An 11,030-nucleotide genomic window follows, 5' to 3' on the forward strand; every position below is an offset into this window, starting at 1 on the left:
AAACAATAATGTACAGTATGTGGAAAATAATGTGTTTTTTTAACCTTAAACCGCATAAACACATTTCATTACACGCTCGATCTTTGTGCGATATTGTTTAACTATATGAAATGATGTAAATATTTACATTTTCTGTCCCCATATCTTGAATTTTGTGATCATTCTAAATGCATTTTAATAGACTGAATCATGCAGTGAAAGAAAACACACTAAATGCGCACACGCACTAGTCTAGACTTCACGTGATGTATGCGTGCGCTCTGTAGAGCTGTTTTGAATGGTTTTTGCAAAATACTCGATAATGTCAAATCGCACATCGTTAAAACAACAATTACGATATTATCGAAGAAGATATATATCGCACTCCCCTACTTACTACTACAGTACTACTTTTATCTTGTTTATATCATCTATTTAAAAAAAACTACACTACTGTTCAAATCTTTGGAGATTTAAAAATACAGTAAAAACAATAATATTGTAAAATATGATTGCAATTTAAAATTACAAACCTGAATTAAAAAACCAGAGTCAACTCGCATGCACACAGTTTGAACAAACACAAAGGGGAAGATAAATTACAACACAACAACAAAACAGAAGTGCGATGCATGCAGCAATGCATGATGGGAAATTTAGAACCCACTGTGAATGAATCACACTATGTATTAATTCCATTCCTATTTACATTATTATTTTAATTTACATACTTTTTGGTTTATTACATACACTTATCTCGCAGGGCTTGCAAATCCTAACAGTAAATACACACAGTGCATTAAAAGCACACAGCTGTCCCTAATTAAAGCTAGCATATTGCGCTAATACATGCTAATGGAATGTGAGCTAATATTTGATGCTTCCACACTGTCAGGGTCTGTATTTATTAGCCATGGACGAGTGAGATACCGCTTCATGCAAATGCATGCGAGGCAAGAAAACAAGAACGTGCAGGTTTTGCAAAGCGGAGCAGAAATGAGTTATGCTTAAAAATGTCTTTTCAACTTCCAGCTTTATTAGCTTTTGACTAATTTCCTTGCCTAATTATATCCTCTTTGAGAAAAATTTCAGAGCTATTAATAATGTACTTGGGAGTAATTAGCAACATAAATATTTATAATGAACTGGATTAGCCATGCACTGGTGTGTGTGCGAGGAACACAAGAATTAGCAGAGCTCCATTTAAGCTATTAAAAAAATACACTGACATATGTTTTTTTTTTTGTGGAGTATGAAACATACTAAAAGTACTACGGTATTACCACGGTACTTACAGTATTCTTATTTTTGTACATGTACCATGGAGTAACATATAAACCATGGTACATGACTTTCTGTACTACACTATATTTCAAAGTATCATACAGTAATATTACCATTTGATACCATGACTGTACCATGGTACCACTATAGTACTTTTTTGTAAGGTTAGTCATTCTCTACCATGGTATAATGATGGTATCAGATGCCAAATACCATCCTACTGAAATGATGCGTCACATCCTTATGAAAATTAACCATGTTTTTACTACAAAAAAAAACAAAAAAAAAACATGGTTACTATAGTTAAACCATGTTTTTGCTACACTAACCATAGTTTAATCATGGTATTTGTAGTAAAACTGTGGTTATAGATATGGTAACCAATACTCCAATAAATACTCAAAAAAAAAAAAGCATGGTTACTACACTTTTACTATAATAAAACCATGGCTAATTTTCGTAAGGGTAGTATTTGCTTCACTGAAACTACCATGGTATTTTGGGGCATTTTTTACCATTGGGTAGCAGTCAAATAAAAGAGAACATGATTTTCTGTACCATGGTATATTTCAAAGTACCACAGTATTACTCCACCATAGTACTGCCACAGTACTTTTTTAATATACCATGGTATTTACATCACTTACAAAAGAGTACCAAAGGTAACGTGTTATTTTGAAGATGTACCACAGTACTACCATCGTTTTTTTCTTCTTTTGGAATTACCATAGAGTAAATACCATGGTATAAGATATTCAGTACCATGATATTTAAAAAACAAACAAAAACAAAGTATTATCTGAGTATCTGATTTAATTTTTTGCAAGAAATGGTACTTCATTGTACTCCCAAGACTACCATGGTTGTACCATGGTACCATGTCCAAATGAAACATGGTAGTACCATGAAACTTTGTGCTATCAAATCAATTTAATATTTGAAAAAGTTAAAAGATACAATGCCTTCCGAGAACCATTCAAACAAGCCATAATGTACTCATTCTCTCGTGATAAGATTCATAACGCTGTGCCATATACAATAAAGTTTCTAAATTGTTAATCTACGGTAAATCATAACTACACCTGTGTGGTCTGTGTTAGTGCCAGTGGTGATTTTACCTGACAAAATCTCATCAGTCATTAGCATTAAGCTCCGTCCCTGTGCTGAGAGGCTGCAGACCTCCGACTGAACAGAGCCAGATGGAGGGCCCATTAAGAATTAATTGACTTGTCAAGCGGTCAGCCCGTTCTGTGGTGGAGACGGAAATAATTGCAGATGGGAAGTGAAAAGGGCTGTGACGCCCAGCGGGCGGCCGCTGTCTCACACAGAGCACGTCTTCTACGTGTTCAGCCGAACATGCCTCCTGGCCCGTCTGTCTCGCCCTTTTCTCATTCACTCTCTCTCTGACCAGTGCTAATTACAACGCCCTCAGAATGTGCTACACTAAAAGGTCAATGCAAGTGGCAAGCCGACATTAAATATCAAAGTAATCTCCTCCTAAAACGACATGCGCACAGCGAGGGAGGACCGTTACCGCTGTCGAGCCGTGTTAATCTGTTCAAGTCTGAGGTTATCTTGAGTCATCCGCGGGATGTTTACTTTGAAGACGTCACTAAAGGGAACAATCACAACATCTCCAAGAACAGAGTATGCTTGCATTGGAAGTGAAGTGATCATACAACAGAACGTTTGAAAACACAAATCAATATAGGTGACAGGTCTTCATCACTGATCCAGTAAAACATTCTTAAATCTCAAATTACTTGTTATTTGATGGGTTCTGAACTATAGAAATAAAGTAATTGCAAAATAAAAGTCTACTCTGCCATTGAGACCTGAAGACCAGATTATTAAGACTGTTATTAAATGGACAGAATTTTATCAAGAACAATGGATTGCATTGTCTAAAAAACAAAAAAAAAAACAAAGGGCTGTTGCATAACTCGCATGTTTGGATATGTTTTAAAACATTCACATAAATGTGTAACATTTCGCAACCCTGACAGAGAAATCAAAGATCTTAGATCTTATCGATCAAAGAAAGAGATAAATGTGCTAAAATAATACTTAAAAAATATATTTTTAATGAAGTCTCTGCTGCTCACCAAGGCAGCATTCATGTGCTCAAAAATACAGTAAAAACACTAATATTGTGAAATATTACTACAATAAAATAACTGTTTTCTATTGTAATACATTTTAAAATGTAATATATTCCTGTGATGCAAAGCTGAATTTTCAGCAGTCATTACTTCAGTCTTCAGTGTTACATTATCCTTCAGAAAGTTGGTGCTCAGTTATTAAATATGGTTATTATTATCAATGTTAAAAACATACTTCTTAAGAAGTTGTCTACTTGACCGTACCATAATGAATAACTTTTGAGGTAGATGCAATTTCAGCTTTGCGCCATGTAAATTTTGTCAGGTTGATCAATTATATTAAATTAAATTAAATTAATTAAAAAAAGAAAAAGTTCATTAAATATAGCCACATGAAGATTCCGGGGGCGGCTATATGGGTTAAAGCTTGAGAAAGAGCCAGAACCATCAGAATTTATCTGGTTAGCCAACTCTATAAACATGATTATCTTCAGAAAACATGTTTATAGATTACCTAAACATGTCTAGCTAAATAGGGTGTTGAAAAGTGTTTGTTTTTCAATCTATAGGATCTATAATAGTGCTGAACACAACTCAATGAAAAAGTGAAAAAGACTGAAAGACCTCTTAATATGACAAAATGAAATAAAATGTGAAATTGCAGTGACCAAAAAAGGGAAAACAAGAAAGGATAACCTTATTTTCATCATTTTGCCCCCTCCTGTTTTTGTAGTTGCCGTTATTGCTTTGCCCTCAAATGAATTGCAAAGTGTTAAGATTTGTATTTCAATCTGGCACCCCTCTCCTTCTAAAGCGATAACAACCTGTTCTCCCCCCAGCACCGAGTCTCATTCGACAGCCAGCTCTGTTTTGTAAAGGCCCTGCAACAATGTAATTGCGGTTTCCCTCTCCATCATTATGGGGGAAGTTTTCAGCGGCCTGTTTACAAGCTAAATAAATAGCTACACAAAACATCTGGAGCTACAGAAGAGGCCTTGAGTGGGCTTCTTCACAGAACCTCAAGAGCGTACACAAAGAAGCAGCAAAAAGGGCTCCGGGTCTTGAGGGTTAACCCTTTGAGATTGAGCATTTAAAAAAAACAAAAAACACAACACTACCAAAACCACTTGAATTAAAAAAAAGCAAAGAGGGTTAGGGTGATGACATTACACAGATGCAAAAGTTTACTTCAGAAACATTTTGTGCGGGGTCATAAGTATCCTGCTAATGTTTCCAACCCACTCTTTCGTTTTATTACCTGCTATTCATGAGCACATGAATACTGATTTTCACCCGGCACATATGGTAGTATTTTGAAAAACAGTGATCCAGAATATTGTGCTACTGTATGGATACAATTTCAAGAAACAGCTTTCACTAAACATTACAGATCTAATAAGAGATGGAGGTGCACAAAATAGTATAAAAGTTAACTTTTCAATAAAGCTGAAAGAATGACAATAACATGAAGCTAGCATCATGTTACAAAGGAAATGTTCAAAATTAACATAAAGCCACATACACATTACCATTCAAAAACTTGAGGTCTGGATTTATTATTATTATTATTTTATGTTTCTGAAAAAAAGTTTTCAGTCTTCAGAGTCACATGATCCTTCAGAAATCATTATAATTAGCTTATTTGGTTCTCAAGAAACATTTCTTATTCTTATCAGTTAAAAAGAGTAGAGTGCTTAATGTTTTTGTAAAAACATATTATTTAATAATGAATAGAAAGTTGAAGAAATGAATAGAGATGAACTTCAGACCAACAGTATTTATTTGAACTAGATTTTTTTTTTTGTAATCAGGGCCAGATATAATATAAGCCCTTATTGACGCTGTTCAGTGAAGCTATGTGAACACAAATAAACCGCTGCAGACGTGACTGAATACCACGCTGCAGGCGTGGTGAATTTCTATTCCAAATATGACATATACGGATTTATTATTTTGCACTCCTGACATAAATTAATAAATTACTGTCACTGCAACAATGTTTTATCAAAACGAATATCGAAGCTGGAGTCTTTAATCTTTCTACTGATGCACAGTTTGTCCAGATCAAGTAAGAGTGTGATGTTTTAACGTGCTGTTAAAATGAAACAAAAATAATCTGAGGCCGTCGCCGATCTTTGACAGTTAAGGGGTTAATAACTGCTTCAAGAACAGTAATGTTACCACCTAGCTACTGAGAAATGTCATGTAGCTTTTCAGCTGCAAAACTACTTTATTGATAAATTTGCGGGGCAGCGCTGACGTTTCCGTGCGTGACTGCGTGTCTGTACTGTATGTACACCACTTCTCAGATGTTCCAAGACAAACACCGTTCATGTTCAACTGACCAAAACGAGCTCCAGCAGATGTCAACAGATGCCGACGGGGCAACACACTGATCCGACAAAACCCGACAAACGTGTCTGCTGCCATCTGTCGGAGCAGTGCGAATTGGCCTTAATGCATCTTGTTGAATAAAAGTATTAATTTATTAATAATAAAAAAAATCTTTCTGACCCCAAACTTTTGAACAGTACACATGGCACATGCACATCAGATCATTTGAATATCTGTCAATACCTGACAGCTCAAATAAATGCAAATCTTTATATTGCTCACTGTGTCAGACCTTCATCCTACACCTACAAACAATCTGGATCCAATGACTGCTACCATCATTACAAAAGACACCAACATCCCTTTTATATAAGCTCACATTTACCGCTGGCATCAGGCACATTTAACTGCCTCAGGCACATAAATCTTAGGCACACTATAATGAGCATTATTTACATCAGATACATGTTGGTACTGAAAAAAAAAATTTACTGAAAAATGGCTACACAGGGTTAGGAAAAATTCAGAATTTAAAAACGGTCTTATTGAATTCAAGATTTAGTATTTGTTTGGAATTTTAGGAGAATTTTAGGAATTTTAACAAAATTCAACAGGTTATATACATTGTGGGAAATGTGTTCTTCTACCCTGGTGCACAAAAGTTAACTCAATAAATATAATAAAATATATAAACTGAATACAATTTTCCACAGGCATTTACAACATATTTTGAGGTCTATAAACCTTTTAAATGTAAGGCTTTTTCAAGTCAGCATTCAAAGCTCGTCTTAACAAACTTGACTTGTCTAGCATAGAATGAAAGTAATATGAATTACTTAGAAATAAAGTGATTTTAATTCAACCTCCTTACATTCAAGTTCAAATTGCAATTCTGCATTCTGTTTGCTATCTACATTTAAATTCAATTCAAATTCAGCAACTGAATTTGAATTTAAACAGAATTTTTTTAATTGAATTCTGAACGGCGCACAACCCTGACCTGCAGAAACTATGTGATTTCTGGTTCCTTTTTCCATAAAACCGACTCCTCCGTGTGGAGTCTATTGGAACAAGGTTATCAGAACTTCACACGGTGGCTTAGGTTGCAAATGTGACCATGATATAAGCTCAGCCAACACAGTCTGGAGTGTTGTCGAAGTCTCAGAAGTACCCTCACGTCGATATTTATAAAACACAACCTCAGTATTACTGCTGCTCCATGCCAGCAGCCTTAATGTAATGATATGGTGGAAAATTCTAAAATGCTGGCAGATGTGTTCCTTGGGGTTTCAAACCACAAATCTCTCCATCTCAAGTGGAGCAGAAGCCATACAAGCCTCACAGAGAATAGAGGTTGTGTAAATATTGGGAAGAAGCCAAGACTAAAGGAGCGTAATAACTCCTTTGGTAATATTTCATGTCTTAAGTTCCAACACAAAACAAACCAAGAAATCCAGCAGTCCACATGTCGTTTTAACCACATAGGGCTCATCCATACATAAAATATGAGAATCCATATCCCCACATGACTCCACATTTACCACACTCATAAATTTCCTTTCCCTCAAGAAATGCTTTGTTTCTGCTTTTGGGAATTGAGTTGTACTTGAGATATGTAGTTGAATTATGCTGCAAGTATCAGATGACGTATGATATAATGAGAAAAATAACTAAAGGAAAACATGATAAATTCCACTCTAAACATGTTGCCTATTAGGATTCAAGTATGTCTTTTTGGACTCCCTCAGCAGACAGAAGTCACTGATGAGGGGGAAAATTAAGCCTTGGAACAATTTCAGCCCACAGACACTGACGTGGAAATGTGGACAATCATGTGTTACTGTATTGCTTGCATTACATTTTACTTAACACAAAAGCAATTTCTTGCTGATGAAATATTGAAAGCATATTGAAATTCTAGGACTTTCCCATTAGTTTTTCACTTTACGTTTTCCATGAGTTTTTATGTTCAGTTTAGATTTTATTCATTTATGACTTTTCTGAATTCTTAAATGTATTGTATGTTTACACAAATTTCCATAAAATTCCCCTCTCATTACCTGTGTTGTATTATTTTAATCCATCAAATGGTATGTAATGATAAACTCTTTATGCATTAAACCTATTATTATCTCAATTAAATTAAATTCTGATTCTGAATTAAATAAATATCATATGTGTAATCTACATTTAGTAGGCTAGCATGTCTAAATAACAAACTGTGAAAGATTATATATTAGACTCCCGCATGAATTCTTATTATACAGTATAACATGTTATACAAATAACTCAAATTAAAGTCTAAATTTGACTTGCTGACGATTTAATGCCACTGCATAGATAGATATAGAGTATTTCCAAATTGTAGTCGATTGACAGACTTAATTATGTCAATATTCTGTTATGAGTATTACTGCAGTACCAGTACTGATGGACACGTATTATTGATTGCATCTTAGATAAGCAAACCCTTCCTTAAAAACGAACCGTTCTGTAAATGGAGCATGAGAAAGATAAAGAGAATTTAGTTGAACGATGCTTACAACAACATTTCAGGTTAACAGCCAACAGCTACCAAGAAATTCTGAAGAACCTGATAAAAACATCAAACATCCTGTCATGTCACGTGCAAGTGTTCCTGTACTAAACTATTCCAGCCAAGAGTCATTATAATGTTAGAACGGCAAAGGCAGAAATACGATAGTGATCTTTCCTCTCCGATCTCACTGGGGTCTTGATGGATAGAACAAGGCAAATGTGATAAAGAGGGAGGAAGGCAGGCGGGATGAGATGAGAACAGAATTAAGTGCCAGGTGAAAATATGAAACCCATCCCGCAAGCGAAAGAACGATCATCTTTCATGTCTATACCGAAAGGTCAATGGTGTGATCCTGCTGTCCGGGCCAGCAGCCAATACCTTCACACCTAACCCCACACACCACACACACACATGCTGCTGCCGCAGAGAGTTACAACAGCTGTTAAGTGTGCATAATGAATGCTGTAAACCCAAGCAGTAAAACCAGGCACGGCGCCCAGGGCGGAGAGAGACGACACAGAATCCTAGATCAAATTCTAAACGGAACATTAGAACTGAAGCAGAGGGCATTTAAAGAATCCTAATGAAGTAACAACTGCACTGGGAGTCAAAGCTCTGGCTAGTTCTAATAATAAAATGTTATTTACATTACTCTTATTCCATCCACTTATCGCATTCTGCTCAACAGAGTTATTCAACTAAGTACCGATCAAAGAACTGAGAAACTACTTAAATATACCTGAATGCATTCCACCAAAAAATTACATGTAATCCTAAATAATGTTACCCTGCCAGTCTGCATTCTTACTTTCAAAAGTACAAAGTCGTAAAGAATTAAACAGAAATAAAAAGCCGACGAGCGCCCTTGTTGTTTTTGAACAGAAGCCGATAAGTCCATTTTAGCGAATCAGCACGCTGTGTTCAGGTCAGGTGACAAGGCTACTTTCACTTTGAAAAGATGTGCTAGCTGAGAGGAGTTTCGTCAAAGCTGACTAAAAGTGATCGAGGATGGATAATTTCGACAAACTTGATGAACCTGTGATATCTTCTTCAGGGCGAAAAAGGAAAATAAAAGCTGAAACGTTTTCACAGAACCTTGCAAAAGCAGTGCTTTACAATGGTGAGGGAAAAGCTCTGTGTATTGCGTGTAATCACATCCATACAGTTTATGATCACAACAACAACAACGTTTGTCAGGCATCTACATTGTCATCTGAGGAGATTACGAAGATTAAACGAGTGTTTTTTTAAACTCTAAAACATGTGGAGTTATCTGCTTTTGCCAAAAAACGACTGTTGGTATTATCTGCTTTTGCTATAAAACAAACTTTTAATATGTAAAAAAAACATACTTTCAATTAACTTTAATTTAGTAAATTACTTGTATTTGTTTAAGTTATTATTACTTAATCAAAACAACCCAACTGCAGTTTGATTGATATTACTTGGAATGCGCAATAAAAAAAACGTGATTTTTGAAAAAAAATAAAATAAAAATGGAGTTATCGGTTTTTGCAAATGAACTCTTCATACGTTTGCACTAAACAGGCACTTATCTGTGTGATATAGCACCACTATACCAGCTTCAGCCCTCTTCTCCCTACGGTTGCTGATCTTATTGAACATCATTAACAAGCACTTATATTACAGGAAAGTACAGCCAGCAGTAACTGGCATAGTAAAAATCAACCGGACTGACCTTGCTGTGACGAACACCTGGTTTAACTCTCCTGAGGGCAGCTTTGCCTCTCTGCAGTAACCTCTCTCTCTCATGTTCCTTTAAAAGTCGCATACATACTAGAGCAGTCAATTTCAAGAGTAGCATTTAATTAATGGAAAGTAAGCATGTGTTTTATAGAGCTGTGTCAGGGTGAGTGATAGAGTGATTGAGTGGAAATAAGTCTGCTTATGAGAGGACATAAATCCGAAAGGAGACGGCACTTAACCTCTAGGCCACTGTAACAGACACCAGAAGAAATACTCGAAGGAACAGCGAGCGAATTGCTCTGCTGTGTAAAAACACCTGATAAAATGTGACACCTCAACTAAACATGTGTAATCCTATAAATGCTGTTATTTGATTAACCAGAAACGTGGTGATGAAATACCCCAAAATATCTAAAAGTGTTCTATTTGGTATTTATTTTGAGTGCTGTAAATCCTAAGTAGCCTGGTTATATTGTATTACAAATTAAAAAGAAAATATCAAGATTATTCTAAGACCAAGATTTTTATAATGATAAACAAACAAACAACTAAATAAATAAATGCATCATTTTATTATACACACATAACTATAACAACAACAATAACTATTATTATTATTATTATTAATATTAATATTTACAGCAAAACTGTGGTTAAGTGAAGAGCTCAGGGGCACGAGTGAAATCTCTATGGACTCCCTCCGAAATTGCACCTGCTGCATTTTATTTATTTATTTTTTAATTCTGCACCGAAAATTTGGAGGAAGTTGGACAAGGGCAGCGTGACGGTCATAAACACACAATCAACAAGCATTCAAAGCAAGCAGCCCCCAGTGTATGGAAACCCAGAGCTCTGCAAGCCACCTCTCCCTGCGGTATCCACACTCCCTCTGCTGCTCCAGCCCACATTCTGACAGCACTGACAGGTAATGATGAATCGCAGCACTTTAACTAGGGCAGGACTCTCAGCATGCTAATAAATGGCCTGCCCAAACTGTGGATGATTTCTTACTCAAGACATGGATTAAAAGAGAACTGTGTGGGGTGAATTCAGTAAACACACATCACCTTTCTGTGCAGCATTTC

At 35.8% G+C, this 11,030-nt stretch overlaps 1 protein-coding gene across 2 annotated transcripts in view; it reads right to left on the reverse strand.

The window, feature by feature from the left end:
• The window catches only part of LOC107686507 (autism susceptibility gene 2 protein-like), a 329,490-nt gene that overhangs the window by 157,331 nt on the left and 161,129 nt on the right, over nucleotides 1-11,030 (reverse strand). The gene's annotated exons all lie outside the window — the stretch shown is intronic.

This window comes from Sinocyclocheilus anshuiensis, unplaced genomic scaffold (assembly GCF_001515605.1).
Source record: "Sinocyclocheilus anshuiensis isolate Anshui unplaced genomic scaffold, SAMN03320099.WGS_v1.1 scaffold1267, whole genome shotgun sequence".
Taxonomy (NCBI): Eukaryota; Metazoa; Chordata; class Actinopteri; order Cypriniformes; family Cyprinidae; genus Sinocyclocheilus; species Sinocyclocheilus anshuiensis.